This window comes from Trichechus manatus, unplaced genomic scaffold (genome assembly GCF_000243295.1).
Source record: "Trichechus manatus latirostris isolate Lorelei unplaced genomic scaffold, TriManLat1.0 scaffold00147, whole genome shotgun sequence".
NCBI classification, from domain to species: Eukaryota; Metazoa; Chordata; class Mammalia; order Sirenia; family Trichechidae; genus Trichechus; species Trichechus manatus.
In genome coordinates, this window is record NW_004444083.1 from 74540 (window position 1) to 86246 (window position 11707).

At 44.2% G+C, this 11707-nt stretch overlaps 1 long non-coding RNA gene across 1 annotated transcript; it reads left to right on the forward strand.

Annotated features, from left to right (window-relative positions):
- The first annotated feature begins 1376 nt into the window (after positions 1 to 1376).
- Positions 1377 to 9723, forward strand: LOC111822267 (uncharacterized). The gene is made up of 4 exons (XR_002825551.1): positions 1377 to 1972; positions 4025 to 4108; positions 5450 to 5533; positions 6969 to 9723. It is a non-coding gene; the product is annotated as an uncharacterized LOC111822267 (long non-coding RNA).
- The last annotated feature ends 1984 nt before the right edge of the window (positions 9724 to 11707 follow it).

The following is an 11707-nucleotide window of genomic DNA, read 5'->3' on the forward strand; positions in this document are numbered from 1 at the left end:
TATCCTCAATCCACTTATTCTGGTCTCTCAATAAAAGCACTTATTTTTCATATGTTGACTCTTCATAGACTATCCTTCATGTCTAAAATCTTTCAGCCACCGCAAGCCTTTTGGAAACCAGATGTCTATTTTCATATTGTATCTTTGTGTCTTAGGATGTTCACAGAGGACCAGAACACAGAGGGAGAGACTAAGAAGACCAGTTTCTCCTTGACCTCCTTTTCATGCTCTTCAAAAAAAATAAGGTGGAGACCGCAAGTACAATAAAGAAGACTTTCCCGTTTCTTACGGGCCTCCGAGACTGTGGCTTCCTCTCTGAGCAGATGTATGAAGTTAATGAGGAGATGTCCTCATAATGGGAAATCAGTCCCACCATAGCATGTGAGACTTCAGGGGGCAATGACCTGGTTGAAGGGCCTCCTGTAAGTGGAGACCTTCATCAACCTGTAAGTTAGAAGGTCAGGAAGAGCAGGCATCACAGAAAACATTCTTTCTTCTAACTGAAGAAACTGTCTTCTGTAGTTAATGTGAGTGAAGAGGGATAGTGATGGAGGTGTGGCAGGACTGGAATCAGAAATGCTTCACAGATGTAGAGCAACTTCCAAAACCCATTGCTGTCAAATCAATTCTGATTCAACAACCCTGTAGGATAGAGTAGAACTGCCTCATACGGTTTCCAGTGAGCAGCTGGTGGATTCGAACTGCCGACCTTTTGGTTAGCAGCCGTAGTTCTTGACCACTATGCCACCAGGGCTCTAGAGCATCTTAGGTACATTTATAAACCCATTGTCATCGAGTGATTCTGACTCATAGGTACATTTATGAAATATAATAATAGAAACTAAAATGAAAATAAATGAGTTGGGTAGCATTTCATTTCAAAGTGCACGTAGTTCAAACACTTGGCTCTGAGATGATGAAACTCAAAGGGAAGTTGAGCAGCTTAGTACAAATTTGAAAGCAGATGATTGCTATTCTCTCTCCAAATTATTTCCTGTTCTTCAGACATTTCTGGAACCCTAGATGAGGGCAGTGGTAGAATATTCCCCTACCATGTGGGAGACTTGGGTTGGCTTCCTGGCCAATGCACCTCCAGGGTAGCCACCATCCGTCTGTCGGTAGAGGCTTGCGTGTTACTATGATGCCGAACAGGTTTCAGTGGGACTTGCAGACTAAGACAGAGTAGGAAGAAAGGCCTGGTGATCTACTTCCAAAATTAAGCCAATGAAAATTCTATAGATCACAGTAGTCTGATCCTGTTGTGCATGGGGTCACCATGAATCAGGGGCCGACTCAATGGCAGCTAAACAACAGAATGCAGGTAAAGGTTAGCAGTGGGTCTTCCTGGGGATACCGAGGATGAGCCTACTCTACCCTGTGAATTTTCTTTGTTCTGTAGCCAAGTTCACAGCACGGGAGGTGGTTACCTGGCTTCCCAGAGTCCTTCAGGCCAGGTCAATCCCGGGGGTTATTGTCTAGTCAACAGAACAGTCTCTCATTACTTGTTAGGGTCACTCCTGAATCATCGTGGCCAGGCTCTTCAAGGACCACATAACATTCAACTTTGAACCCATTTTATTCATCAGAGTGACTCTCTTCCCTTGAATGTGATCAGTGTCAGGAAGTTAGGTTCGCAAAGTAAGAGTCTATTTTTATGGTGGAGGACATTTAAGAAGTCATCCAAATGCCTGCATAATTCTTAAAATTTCACAAGAGAACAAATGGTCTCTCTGCGACCTAAGAATCTTCTATAACATAAGAATAAATCCATAACTACATAATTCTCCATTCAATATTTTTAAGCGTTTTCTAGACACTTGTGGAAACCTGGTCCCAGTGGAAAGAGTGGCGTACGATGTCCTCACTGAACTGGAGAAGACGTTTAGCCTGCCACTTCTGGAAGCCTTGTTCAGCAGGGCGAACCTGAAGGCCTGTCCTGATTTAACTGAGGTTTACCAAAGCTTCCAAAATGGTAATTATACTTCTCAACTACTTTTGGGGATTCAAGTCCATTTCATTCACTAATGCGTTCATGCAGTCTTCAATAATATCTGACAAATATTTAGTTGAGTGACTGTCACATTCTAGGCACAGAGGGAATGCAGGCATGGCCTGTGCCCTCATGGAACTTATACGTAGTGGGGGTGACAGACATTAACCCAGTCATCCCACATAAGCATCCTCAGCCAGGACTTGTTTTTGGTGCTGCAAAACAGGGCTTAAGCCTCTCCTTTTTGGGGGAAGGCATGAATTACACCCTTCCATAGGCAAGGAGAAAGTCCTCTCTGATAGTTGAGGACAAGATCAAAAATAAAAAGATTTTCACATGTGGTCAACCATGTGGCTGAACCACACAGTGGCCAGGGGGAGCGTCTGGAAGCTGATTCTGGGGAGGGAAGTTGGAGAGGATTGCAGAGGATCTGATACCCTGTTCTAAAGAATTTGAAGCTTATTTTCTGGCAAATAAAGAAGCAATAAATGGTTTTTAAGTAGGAAAAAGGTAAAAGAAATCAGTATGAAGCGTAGGGTATATTGATTTGTAAAAACCATACCTTGATTAAAGTAAGATCGATCTTATTTCCATACTATGATATAGCCAAGTGAGAGAATAGAAATAAAGGAAATCCAACACCTAGCCTACCAATTTCAAATAAATACTATATTTGTAACCAGGAGGTCCCAGGCCAGGGGTACAGAGGAGATCGCAGTTACCTTTACTGACCAGATCTCAGGGGCTCTGATGATCTGCGTGGGTGCAGAGATCCAGCTCCCCAGGTTCCGCCACTCACGTTATGCGGGCAAGTTTTGGAGCACTCTGAGTGTACCCAATGTCCGCACCTAAGGCTGGCGTCCCGGTGGAGTGAGCTAGCCACCGCCCTGGCTCAGTGCAGCAGGCCCATCTGCTGCTCGGAGGCGGGCACTGCTGTCCACGGAGCTGCGGGAAGCCGTGGAACCGGGAGCAGTGGTCGGCCTTCTCCTGCGCCCGCACCTTTGCGCCATGCGAAGAAGCCCTGCTCACCTCACTGAAACGCCTGCCCACGGGGCCTACCTTCTTTTCTCTAAATCTCCTGCGAAATGAAGAATTTGATCAAGGAATCGATTAGAGTTAACAGGGTTTACCTGAGTGGGAAAGAAGCCCTGGCGGCGCAGTGGTTAAAGGGCTGGGCTGCGAACCAAAAGTTCGGCAATTGGAACCCACCAGACTTGAGGGAGAAGCTGTTCGGAAACAGGAAGGCCCAAGCTCAGAGCGGAGGGGCTTGTTCACGCAGTCCAAGTACGGAGTTTTTGAAGGCACTTAGGGGGTTTCCTGGTTAACTCCACTGTGTAAAACCGAAAGGTTGGTGGTTTGAGCCCACCCACAGGTACCCAAGGAGAAAGGCCCACCCATAGGGATTGCAGTTCTCCGCTGACACACGTGGGGTCTCCATGATTGCCATCTACTCCACGACAAACAACAACGGGATCCAATAGGCATGGAGGAAAAGAGCCAGAAGGGAAAAGCTAGAGATTGGGAGCACCATGATGTTCTCCAAGTGGGCCCAACTTTATCTAAACGAATATGGAATCTAGATACCACAAGGTTAGGGTCTGGGGAGAGAAATCGTTTTAAAGGTCGTTTGCAGGAATAATGAAGTACTGTGTATAGGACAGAAACAAGGAAGTGAGTTGAAAGAATAAACAGGGAGATAAAGGGGCAAAGAGGTAAAGAACATCACAGAGGAAGAAAAATAAATGCAAAGAGATGGGGGAAGTCATGGGGAGAAGGACTCATGGTCAAAGACATCCAGAAATAACTTCATGGCGCAGATGTAGCAATGAGTGGAGGTGGGGTTGGAGGAAGAAAAAGGAGAAGTAGAGAGAGGAGAATGTGGCCTGACCAGGTACTTACATGGTTGGTGCAAACATTCTTTCTCCCAGGGAGCAGTTCTCCTGAACTCTGAACAGCAGAGCTCAGCGTGACTGCGTTCAGGTGAGTGTCCAGGTCACTGTTGATGGTCTGTTGTGACCCTAGTTCTCTTTTTAGTGTCCTGTGGATTTGTAGCTCTACCAGAAGATGAAGTAAGAGAATCAGAAGAAATGCCCAGGCTACTACCTTATGATGGAGAAGGTAATTAGGGTTTAAATTACCTTTTATCTAGTTGGAGCCCTGGTGACGCAGTGGTTAAGTGATATGGCTGCTAACCAAAAGGTCGGCAGTTGGAACCTACTAGCCTCTCCTTGGAAACCTTATGCTGCAGTTCTACTCTGTCCTATAGGTTTACTATGAGTTGGAATTGACTCGGCAGCAGTGAATTTGGTTTTGGTTTTGGGTGACATGAACAGTTGAGCACTAGGCTATTAACCAAAAGGTTGGTGGTTTGGATCAACCCAGAGGCACCTTGGAGGAAAGGCCTGGGAATCTACTTCTGAAAAATCAGCCACTGAAAAACCTATGGAGCACAGATCAACTTTAACATACTTGGGGTCACCATGGGTTGGAATCAATTCGACGACAGCTGTTTTATTATTATTATTATTGTTATCTAATTAAACATTTGTTTTCCTCTCAAGGAACTTTAAGATGCAGGCATACAAACAGCTTTAATCTCTATTTTATAGATGAGAAATAAAGCACAGAAATGTGCACAGGTTATTTTTCACAAGGACAAGGTAGTACAGGCAGAGTGGGCACCAGCTTCTGGTGTGTCTACAGCCAGCAGGGTGGTCAGAGCGAGGTCATGTGTCAGAACACAAGGAGGAAGTCCAAGGAACCGTACAGATTCCCAGAGGAGGAGATCAGGGCCCAACATAAGACTTCTATGAGAAGAAAAAAATAATGTTGGGAGGGAAGGGAAATCACAGAGACAGAGAGCATAGGAATGGACCCGCTTGGGATAGGAGAGATCTAGAAGTAGAGAGCTAGAAAGAATAACAGGAGAACAGAGACAGCAAGTATCTCTAAAGAAGAAAAAGACCAAAGAGCAAGGAGACGGGGCAGTCAGGGAGAGAGAAACCCCACCCATCAAAGCACGCACAGTTCTGGAGGATGAACTACTAGAAGGGCGCTGAGAATTAGAGAGAAGGGCGAGAAGGGCAGGGGGTGCAACAAGGTGGAAAAGAGGCACAACACAACTGTGTGACTCTCAGGGGCAGACACATCCTTCTCCCATCCCGGTTGCGCACCAGCTCGCTGAGGTGTGTTTCTGGGTCACCATCTGTGGTCTGCCATGTTCTTGTTTCTCTACTAAAATCAAACCAAACTCACTGCTGTCGAGTTGACCCCAACTCATAGGGACCCTATAGGACAGAGTGGAACTGCCCCATAGGGTTTCCTAGGCTGTAATCTTTATGGAAGCAGACTGCCACATCTTTCTGCCTCAGAGTGGCTGGTGGGTTCGAACCGCTGACCTTTTGGTTAGCAGCTGAACCCTTAACCACTGTGCCACCATGGCTCTTTGTTTCTCTTCAGTGACCAATAATCCTGAAGCTCCCCAAATGACCAGTGAAGGAGAGTCAGAGGAGGTGCCTGGCCCACTACCATGTGAACAAGAAGGTAATTATGCTAAAAATTCCCAACAATCTCAATAAATCTTTGTTTTCTCATCTGCAAGGAAACCTTTCCCCCCTTTCTCCCATCCTACACTTCTTTCTTTCATGTTTGCATACACCCAGCTAGAACTGTGCCCATTTTTCAAAATGGAGAGAGACAAAGGATAAAGTTGAGCTGAGCTCCAGAGTGGATGAGGTGTCCCTAGTGGGGAATGCAAGGAGACAGAACATGCAAAAGGTAGGACAAAGGAAGAAGCACCTGGGTGATTGAATTAAATGAACATAAAAATATTATCAGATGATGGTGACTGAGGCAAGGGAGAGTTTCTCTATTCGCATGCCTTTCAGGAACTGAACACTTCCAAAATTGAAACATCTTCTTCCCTGAAGCTAGATACTCCTCCTTCTCTAGAGTTTGTTCTCTCAGTAAAGGGAATGTGAGTGCCATAAACCTGGAATTTATCCAAGACTACTTCTTCTCCCTCAACTATTCACCCCACAGTTCTCCAGTTCTGTTCATTCCATATTCAGAATATCTCCCACTTGTCTGTTTCTCTCCAAGCCCCGGCTAGAACTGAATCAAGATCTTCATCTCTACTCACTTGAACTGGAGCAGAAGCCGTCTGTCTCATCTCCTCTTTCCATTCTTGCTTCCATCATACCCATTTTCTCCATTTTACCATGATGGGTGTTTGAGAAATGTAAATTAGATCATGCTGTTTTCCCACTTACCTGGTGACCTTTGTTGTCCTAAGGATTAATCAGTTATATTGCCAGTGGCTCCCAAGGTCACCTACCATGGGTTCCTGTCTGTTTCTTCTGCCTCATTACTAATGGAAGTATAAATATTTTCAGTGATTGCCATGTCTGAGATTTCTTTCAAATGTGGGCCTTTGAACACACTTTCCCTTGTATCTAGTGGTGTTACCTTGTCTCTCTCTGCTCCTCATCCCTTTCCCTGATCTGGTTAAATTATACTATCTTAGAGATGCCCTTTCTGATCACTAGTATGAGAAAAGAAATGAGAAAAGCATGAGTGAGATAAGGAAAATTGATAAAGAGCAGCATCAGGCATGCAAGAGGGAACAGAGGAGACAAAACCGCATCAAGACAAAGAGAAACACTTGGAGACAACTAGAAACAAGGGCAGGGTCAAAAGAAATGTGAAGAAGCAAAAAGAAAGGGGAAGAAGTGGATAATTAAGTGTATTAATGAGGGAATGAGATGGGTGGATGGTTCTTAGTCTCTGGTGATAGTAACAGGAGTCATGTTAGCTTGCAGATCAAGTGAACCCAAAGGGCCAACCAGGATGGTCTGCGACAGGGACAGTCCACCTAGAAGGCACTTGAGCTTCCCAGGTCTTCATTATCAATTTTCCTAACATAATTTTCCCTTGGTCATTTACCAAGACTTCTGAGGCATTTCATTCCTTTCTGCAGAGAGCAAAAATGTGTGTTTGAAAATGTGTGATGGAGAAGAGTCCCAAGAAGCTTCAATCTCATCACCAAGAAATGGGTTGGGTAAGAAGATAAGGATTTCCAGCCTTGAGCTGCAACGGTATTAGGAGGTTGAATCCAGAACTGTTTTTTTTCTGGATGAATTTTCCTCTGTGCAAACTTCACAGTGAAAGGATCCAGGTAATCCCAAGACTTTTTTTCACATTTTCTATACATGGACCTTTGGGGAAGTGCAGAGAGAAATCTTTATCAAGTTCATGTTTAACACAGTGGGTCTTATTGTTTGGACATATTTGTTCACATGTTCATGTTGTAGTAGAAATATATCAGGGAAAGACAATGTCTTCTCTCCTTCATACTCTCCATAGATATTAATACTAAAGATTTGATTTCAACCCATACTCATTCATCATCTTCCATGGAGAATAAGAGCAAAGTATCGTTCCATTGGTTAATAGTTTGATTATTTTGTTGCAAACTTGGAAAGGCCTCAAAAGAAACAAGGTCTTAATATTTTATTTACATGAAGCTTACAGATTGTCCACACTCAACCCAAACTATAGTTTATGACAGCTATTTTCCATCATGTTCTGGAATTATAGAGTCTATTTTCAAAGTATTTTAACAAATAAGATCTTCTGTTACCTCACAAAAGATGGAGGCGGGCAAACTGGGGTAATCTCTACTTTGTAGATGAGGAAGTGAAGGTCAGCTATGTATACAGACTTTTACAAAGTCAAATTGTAGAAGAAGAGCAGGAAGAGTGAGTGTCTGTCTGCAGGTGATGGGTCAGGGCAGGTCACACGGTCCAAGTTCAAGGAGGAGGCCAAAGGAGCCCGGTGATTCCCAAGCATGTGGACCGGAGCTGAGCTAGGATACTTCCTAGGGAAAAGTTATAAAAAGTATCACTGGGGAAGCAGAAGACACAAAAGCAAAGACACAGGAGAGAAAGCCGTCCAGATAGTCAAAAAGATGCCCATACATTCATGGCACAGAAGGAGAAATGAACGGAGACGGTGTGTAGATAGGAAACAAAACAGAAACAATCTGTAGCACATGGGGCAGCCCTCTCTAGTGGGTTTTCAGATCAAGGTGTCCCCAGGTATCAGATTGAATATTTATTTATTGCTTAATGATAATATTATTTAGCCGTAACCTTGGAAAGGCCTCAAAAGAAATGTGGTTCTGAGCGCTCCTTGTCAGAAAGAAAGGTCAGCTGCTCTCAGACCCAGTTAAAGTTGGTGACAGATATTCTTCAGTAGGTTAGTGGATTATACTGTGGTTTGAGGTTTTTTCCAAAGCACTTGGGCAAATACCAAAAAAAAAACCCCAAACCCACTGCCATCAAGTCAATTCTCATGATGACCCCATGTGCTACAGAGTAGAACTGAGTTCTATAGGGTTTTTTTGGCTGTAATCTTCATGCGAGCAGATCCCCAGGCCCCAACCGGGTGGGGTTTGAACCACCAACCTTTCTGTTAGTAGCCAAGTGCAAACCATTCGCATCACTCAGGGTCCTTTTCTCCTTTTACCTTCATAAAACCTTTGCACTTAACCAGGGAAACTGTTGTTATCCCTTTTTATAGATAAGAAAGAAGAAGCACAATAAAAGGATACTTGTATTTCCCTAAGACCAAAGTAGGAAGAAGGTGTCCTGAGCCTCTCCTGCAGATAACGGTTGTGTGAGCCTTGTGGAAAGGTCACAGGCTTCCAGGGGAGTAGACCAGGGGCTGATGCAGAGAGACTTTTTATTTCACAAATGTAGCATGTTGGTAGGGAAGGGAAGAAATCACAGAGAGACGGTGGGATAAAGGTGAGCTGAGAGAAGAAATGGATACTGCTATATGGGATTGGAGAGATCTAGACATGGAGCAGAGAAAAAGAGATCAAGATCACCACTGAGGCAAACAAAGGCTAGAAAAGTGAAGGCAGAGGAGAGGTCAGGGAGAGTGAAGTGCACAAAAACAAAGATGCCCAAATACTTCCCTAGGGCAGACACAGAGATGTCTGGAGGCAGGTCTATAGGTAGGAAACTGACAAGCAGGGAGAAAGGGAGTGAGGTAAACACGATGGAAAAGAGGCAGAACAAACCTCCGGTGAACCTCAGGTCTGGTCCTTGGAGCAGACGTATCTTTTCCCAAGGAGCAGTTCATCGGCACTTTGGAAACCCTGGCTCAGCCCCAGCACGGTGAGTTCTGCTTCCGGGTCGCCCTCCCTGAACTGTCATCTCCTTGTTTCTCTTCAGTGTCCTGTGATCCTGAAGCTCCCCAAATGACTAAGGAAGTACCTGAGGAGGTGCCTGACCTACTGCCAGCTGGGGAAAAAGGCTACTGTGATTTCAGCTCCCTATCAGCTAGTTGAATCTTTGTTTTTCTCTCTTCAGGGAGGAAAATCTCCCCCTTCTTCCCTCATCTAACCCTGCTCCCTTTCGTATGCCCATACAGAGGAAAAGGGTCAATAACAGAGAGAATTAGGTGTGTGGGAAGGGAGTGAGATGGATGGAATGTTCTCAGCCTCTGGTGACAATGACTGGAGCCTTAACCTCTAAGACAGGTGAATCCAAAGGGCCAGGACGTTCCCACCTAGGAGATACTTGAGCCGCCTCTGTCTTCCTGTTTTTCTGAGTGTGGACTTCCCTGCTGTGGTTTCCCTGGATCATACGCTAAAACCTCTAAGAGATTCCATTGTGTTCTGCAGAAGGCGGCAATGCCTGTTTAGAAATGTGTGGTGAAGAAGAACCCCAGGGAGCCTTGAGTTCACCGCCAAGAAGTGAACTTTCCAGCCCTGGGCTGCAGGCAAGTGTCAGGAGGCTGAATTCAGAGCCGTATTCCTGATGGATTTTACTCTGCATGCACTCTGAAATGAAAGGATCCAATTAACCCTCAAATATCCTTCTTCCTAGTTGCCCTGGCCCTTTGAGAAAATGCAGGGAGCCAAGAAACCTGGAGAAACTAGAGGTGTGAAGGCCTTGTTTGTGAAGCGTTTGGCTTATTTCACTCAGCGTGAAGTTTTCAAGGCTTAGCCATGTTGTAGCCTGTACCAGAAGTTCATCTCTCTTTATGGCTGAATAATATTTCATTGTACATATAGACCGTTCACAATTCTGAGCCCTTGTATAATGGTGTAAGTAATCATTGATCAATGGGGATGAGCTTAAAACAGGTTCTGATAGTTACTTACTATTTTCAGAGAACAATGAGTTTTTTTCCTGGATGAAAAGAACTTTTATTTACTCTCAGGGCTACTAGTAGAAAAATGAGAAGGAGAGAAAAAGAAAAGGAGGTGCAGAAGATGGACTAGTACAGCCCTGCTGGATTTCAGGTGTTATTGGAGTAGGTCTACTTTTTCCAAAGAGCACTTCACTTTAGCTCAGACTGTCATGTGCAGTGTGAGAGCTCTGGGGACTCTTCCCTGGTCACTGTCCTGGGGTCCATGGACAGTCATTTTCTTGTTTCTCTACTGTATCCTGTGAACTAGATGCTCCCCAAATGAATAAAGGAGGCTCAGAAGAGCTTACTCCTACCCTGCTACTCTATGATGGACAAGGTAATGAGGACTTAGAAAGTAGTGAAAACAGAAAGAAACAGGCTTTTGATAAAGAGAAAAAGAGAAGAGAGGGGGGAAAAAAGGCAGAGAGACTTAAAGAAAGAGTTGGATATAGGGAGGATCAATGAAAGAAGATTTCAGAGGCTGTTTCAAGAAAAAGGGGACCAATGACGGTGCAGAAGAGCTGATCACTGGTGGGACAAATGAGAAGTGTTCACAGATTGCAATGTTGGCCTGGGAGCAGAGCTCCTGGCATCTGGAGCTGAAAGTGGTTCTGTGTCATGTGTTTCTCAAGAAGGGTTCCAGGTGCCCAGGAAGCAAGGACTGAAAGTAGTCAAGCATCTGATATGATGGGTAAAGGCTGCCCCAGGGTCTTGGATGGGGATGGCTCAGGGAGTTCCACAGACCCAGGGTAGGGCTGTGGAAGGTGGTACAGTCCATCCCAGAATCCTATTCTCCGCATTTGCTTGACCTAACCCTTTTGGGAACTGCAGGGAGGCATTATAAAGTTGAGTTTAACAGAATGGGCCCTCTTGATTATATATGGATGATGTAGTAGAAATATACTCCTAAAAATGGCAGTATCTGTTTACTGTGTTAGCATATTAATAATAAATTCCTGGATTTATACAGTAATTTCCACCCGAGTCACCAAAATCCATGGAGCCTGAGAAAGCTAAGTGCACTTCTACTGGTAGATAATAGCGTCACTTTGTCACAACTGGAGAAAGGCCTCAAGTAACAACAGGCCCTGCTACTTAATTGTCAGGAGGAAAGACTTCAGATCACCTGTCTTAATCTACTGCATATTTTTGATGAGTGTTCTCCAGCATGTCATTGGTTTATCTTATTTAATCTTAAAAAAAACAAGATCTAAACAAGATCACTATTCTTATCCCTGAGGAAAATGGAGTGCATAAGTATTTAAGAGTCTTTTTTCAAAGTCCCATTGGGAAATAAAGGAAGACCCAGTGTCTGTCCTAGACTCTTAGATTCCATAGATTTTTGGTTCCCTTAGAAGAAAGAGAGGAATGATAATCCAAACATCTTTATAAACTCAAGGCTTCTGCAATATGAATTATCTTAAGATTTGTAATATTTTTAAATTACAATTCCTTCACCATCACCTGTTATTTTCTAGATACCGTAGATATTGGAAACAATTCTACTTTGAG